Here is a 5,731-nt window from a genome sequence, read left to right as displayed (position 1 = left end):
GGTGTGTTTGAAAAGAATTCTTATTCTCTGTTTCTTGGGTGTAAAATTTTATATAAATCTAGTGGTTGGAGGGTATTAATTGTATTGTTTAGAACTTTTATACCCCTACTTGTTTTTTCACTGCTTAATCTATCAGTTTTTTGAGGGTAGTATGGTAAATTATCCAGTTAGTTAAAATGAGAGGATTCAAATAACAGCAAAAGCAGAAAAAAAAAATAAAACCAATAGAAAGCAGTATATTGATAAATTCAGTAATTCAATAATAAATTAAAAATTCAATAGTAATAAATTTTAATTATTTGAAAATAAAAATGACTATTTCAGAAAAATTAAATTAAGGGAAACGCAAAAGAAAACATATAAATGAGAAATCAGATATAAAAGAGATACAGTAGAAATTAACAATTACAGAAATGGTGTCATACAGATACATTTTACTAAGAGATTTAGAAATTTAGTAGTGAGGATAACATTCTAACAAATTATGTCACCAGGCGCCGCGCGCCGCGCCTCCTGTCAGAGGCAGCCATTGTTCCGCGCGTCGCGCAGGCTTTCCCGGCTGGGTGGGTGGGTGCTACGCCCTCTTCGGGTCCCGGCCCCACCTCAGAGCTGGAGGGGGACAGTCCCTGGCTCTGAGCCCTCCGCGGCCCTCAGGCGCAGGCCACCATGAGCAAACGGAAGGCGCCACAGGAGACGCAACGAGGGTAACACCGACATGCTCACAGAACTCGCAAACTTTGACAAGAATGTGAACCAGGCAATCCACAAGTACAATACTTACAAAAAGCAGCATCTGTGATAGCAAAATACACAAAATAAAGAGTGGAGCGGAAGCTAAGAAATTGCCTGGAGTAGGAACAAAAATTGCTGAGAAGATTGATGAGTTTTTAGCGACTGGAAAAGACTCGGCAGGATGATACGAGTTCATCCATCAATTTCCTGACTCGAGTTAGTGGCATTGGTCCATCTGCTGCGAGGAAGTTTGTAGACGAAGGAATTAAAACATTAGAAGATCTCAAGAAAAAATGAAGACAAATTGAACCATCATCAACGAATTGGGCTGAAATATTTTGAGGACTTTGAGAACAGAATTCCTCGTGAAGAGATGTTACAAATGCAAAATATTGTACTAAATGAAGTTTAAAAAGTGGATTCTGAATACATTGTTACAGTCTGTGGCAGTTTCAGAAGAGGTGCAGCGTCCAGTGGCGACATGGATGTTCTTCTGACCCATCCAAGCTTTACCTCTGAAGCAACCAAACAGCCAAAGCTGTTGCATCGTGTTGTGGAGCAGTAAGGTCCATTTTATTACAGATACTCTGTCAAAAGGTGAAACAAAGTTCATGGGTGTTTGCCAGCTTCCCAGTAAAAATGATGAAAAGGAGTATCCACGCAGGAGAATTGGTATCAGATTAATACCCAAGGACTAGTATTACTGTGGTGTTCTCTATTTCACCGGGAGTTATATTTTCAATAATAATATGAGAGCTCATGCGCTAGAAAAGGGCTTCACGATCAACGAGTACACAATCTGTCCCTTGGGAGTCACGGGGGTTGCTGGAGAGCCCCTGCCAGTGGCTAGTGAGAAAGACATCTTTGACTACATCCAGTGGAAATACCGAGAACCCAAGGATCGAAGTGAATGAGGCTTGCCCTTCCTCCCAGGCGTAGCCCCACAGGAGTCTTAATTTATTTCTTAACTTTTGCTATGTAAGGGTCTTTGGTGTTTTTAAGTGATTGTTTCTTCTTCATGCTTAGTTTGCACTGTAGTCAATAAAGCCTCTTACACTATTAAAAAAAAAAGAAATTATGTCACCAACTTTAACTGAACAAGTAGGAGAAATCCCAGATAAGTCAATAGTCAAGGAAGAAATGGGAAATTTTATCAAAGAATTTCCACTAAAAAGCTGGTTATGAATGTATATGACATAATAGGTAATTTTTTATTCAAATTTTAAAATAATTTTTTACTCCAATACCACATAATCGGTTTTAGAACAAAGAAGCTGGAAACTATGATCATATCACAAAACCAGGATGACTAAGATAGTAAGATATAAAAAATGACACAAATTGTGTGTAAACACAATATTGCTTTTGAGTAACAGTGCAAAAACTTTAATCAGCTACTATTAAATTGTTTACCAGAATAAACACCAAATGTAGTTTGATGAGTTTCCTTCACAAAGATGTAAGAATGATTTAATGTCATGGAATCCTCTACCAGGATGTGATAATTGCTCAAATTCTTATTTGAGCAAGTGATGCTAAAATATAAGGTTAAAAAGTCATGTACAATATAGTATTAATATTCAATTTTTAAAAATCTTGGTACATTAGGAATAGAAGGATGTTTTTTTAAAGGTTGGCACCTGGGCTAACAACTGTTGCCAATCTTTTTTTTTTTTCTGCTTTTTCTCCCCAACACACCCTGTACACAGTTGCATATATTAGTTGCAGGTCCTTCTAGTTGTGGGATGTGGGATGCCGTCTCAACGTGGCCTGAGAAGCAGTGCCATGTCTGCGCCCAGGATCCGAACCCTGGGCCGCTGCGGCGGAGCATGAGAACTTAACCACTTGGCCACGGAGCCGGCCCAAGAAGGATATTTTTTATGTGAAAAAATTATATATATAATGGCAGCAGCCAATATCATATCTAAGAATGATCCATTAGAAATAACCTCATTAACAAAGTAAAAAGATGAATGTACTCATTATTTAACATTATACTAGAACTTGTAGCCAATACAGCAAGGAATTAAGTAGCAATAAGGGATTCAAATATTGGAGAGTAGACAAAATTTTCATTATTTGCAGATGATATGACTTATGCCTAGAAAATATGAGACTATTAAGTGCAAAAACGATGACAACCAATAAGACCGTTTGGTAAATTAGGCAGACACGGAAGGCTTTCTTTATGACTAGTGATAACTAGCTGGAAAAATAATTTTAGAAGATCCTATTGACGAGAACAACATCAACCAAAAATATAAACTATGCTATAATAAATATATGAGAACAAAACAAGAACACTCCAGAATTTTCTTACTGACATAAGAGAAATGGTTAAGTAAATGGACACACTTGATTAGGGCAGCACTTGGATGGCAGAGGGAAGAGAAGTGGGGTGTGTCTTTCCTGGAATCTGATTTGTCTCTAAGCAGAGGTTTGATGTCTCTTCCTTGACCCTCTACTTCCCCCTATGCAGGGAAATTTTTTTGGAATTTTTGGCCTCAAATCACTGAGCAGCTTTCTCAACCACCCCGGCTTCCCAAGTTCATGAAGGAGGGAATAAGAAGTTCTGTTAAGCACTCATGCTCAAAGTCACTTTCTCCAAAGTCACTTTTAGTTCAGTTGTTGTTACTTGAGTGTCGTGAGCTTGACTTTCCATTTAATAAAGTGAGCATTTGCTTCCCACGTAGGGAAGATGTGTGATCAGTTTGTGGGTTCAAAAACCTATGACCACCCTCCAGAACCCATAACTACACGTTTTTCTTTGAGTTCATCTCTCCTTAAGAGGCACAATGAAGGTAAAATTTACAGGAAAATAGCCGAAGCTCTGATGTCATGTGGGGCAAGAAGAATCTGTTGCTGATCTTTTACCCTTGAGCAAATTTTTCTTTCTTTCCTTTTTTTAAAAAACTTGTGTTTTCTTGTCTACCAGTGTATTCAGTTATTAACTCTTTTACCTGATATTTATATTGACCTACCATGTGCCAAGTACTATGTTAGGCATGGGGGTAAAATGATGAGTGAATATAAGTATATATCTACAAATTTGTATGAATATGTATATATAAATATGTGTGTATATATACATGAATGTACATATATGTTGGCAAGTATGTATGCACACACACATGTATATCCTAATTATGAAAATACATGTGCAAAGGACAAAGACTGCAAGGGAATACGTAATGTGACAATTTCTGGGAGGTGATATGACAAATTATTTTAAGATATTTCCTATTTTTTTCAAATACTGATAAAGAGAATGGGTTATTATTTTCCACCTAGAAAAAATATCCTGAGGAACTTTTTTAAAATATAGAGATTTTAATTACTAAATCGATATCTTTGTTGCTATGCCCCAAGTATGTGCTTCATGCTGAATGTAATGTAGCTTTCTCTTTAAGAACCACTGCCAGCTGGTCAGTCAACACTACTGCCAGCTGGGGGTGTGTTACTACAATTGCAGGCTTAGCTCTTTTATGAGATAGCTAGCTTCAAGGTAAATATAATGCCTGCATTTTTCCCTTCAGTGACATGTTGTGGTGAGGAGCACATGTCGCTGTAATGGATATCTTACTTCTTTGACGGAGGAGTGCTGTGTTTGGGATTGATGAGCACCCTGGCTTCTAAAACACCCAATCTTCCACTTGCAATGGGGTTTCCTTAAAAAGATGCATTAAATAGGGTTTGGAGACAAGGAAGCATATTAGAAAATGATCAGGAAAGCCCAAGCAAGAAATAATCAGGGCCTGAAACAAGACTCTTTCACTGGGAGAGTGAAAGACAGAGACAGTGATGTGAGCTAGGTAGGTGCTAGATCAGGAGGGTTCAGCAGCTGACTGCACATGGGCCTCAGTGAGACAGAGGACACAGTGACAACACTCAGGCTTTTGATTGAGCAGGTTAGTGAAATTCACAGAGATTAAGGTGAGAAAGGATGTTGGATAACAAAATATTCAGCCAGCAGTCTTAAGTATAACATGGTCCCAGTAGATTATTTATACATATGCAGATAATTCATTTCATCGAGGCTTGCTCAGATTAACCCAATGCTCTTTCTTTCATTTGCCTCTGATATCTCTCCAAAGCAAGGTAATTTGTTTCTTTCGGTCCTGGGGTCCAAGTAATGACCTCTCCGCTTTCAGTACAAATTACCCTCTTTACAACCAGGTGATTCCGGGATGATTGGATTGTTTCCAGAGTCACTTTATTCATCTTCTTCTATGTAGAAAAGTTTTCCCCAGAGATGACTTCTGACTCTTCAGCCTAAAAAATCCCAATCAAACAAAAACTACTCTCACTACTCTCACCATGGACATAGTGATTTTCCACCTTAGGTGGAATTGTCTCTCAACTATGTTACTATTCCTCAGTCCTTACTCATTCTCGTGTTTCTTCCTTTCATCAACTCCTGGGATGCCTAGTCCATATTTCGGAAATCTAATTTATATTTTAAATCTTCACCAACAGGAAAGGATATAATTTTTACAATTTAATCAATAACACAGCCTGGGATGGGTAAGGGGCAATATTGAATAAACAAGCAAAGAAAAAGTGAAAGCAAACACTGAGTTTCTCAAAACCAGGACATGTGTTTTCTCATCTGTTCCCACTTCTAGTATTGGAATTCATTTTATGAATAATATGCGATTAATATGTATATTTTCATCATACAATGTGTTCTAAGTCAGAAACTTTAACATAGGAAATTAATCTGTAATATTTCCCCACCTTAAATGCTTATAAATGCTATTAAATCTATGGTAGGTTTATAATCCATGGCCTCCTGGAATAAAGAAAACATAGTGCATTTCCCTCATGGTAAGCCCTGTCTTGACTATGAATATGAATGATTGAATGTTTAACAGAGTAATTTGAGAACTTGAGTAATGCAGAATGACCATTCTGTTTTTGACAGTTTGCAAAATTCAGCCACAAGGCAAAGCCATGTCTGGAGCCAATGGGAGATCTATATTTATATTTTAGGACGAGA

The 5,731-nt window shown here is 37.6% G+C and overlaps 1 pseudogene; it reads left to right on the top strand.

Annotated features, from left to right (window-relative positions):
- Positions 1-666: 666 nt before the first annotated feature.
- Positions 667-1,788, top strand: LOC100052379 (DNA polymerase beta pseudogene; annotated as a pseudogene).
- The last annotated feature ends 3,943 nt before the right edge of the window (positions 1,789-5,731 follow it).

This window comes from Equus caballus, chromosome 4, assembly GCF_041296265.1.
Source record: "Equus caballus isolate H_3958 breed thoroughbred chromosome 4, TB-T2T, whole genome shotgun sequence".
Taxonomy (NCBI): domain Eukaryota; kingdom Metazoa; phylum Chordata; class Mammalia; order Perissodactyla; family Equidae; genus Equus; species Equus caballus.
The sequence above is the reverse complement of the archived record's forward strand: the minus strand, read 5'-3'. Positions and strand labels throughout refer to the sequence as shown.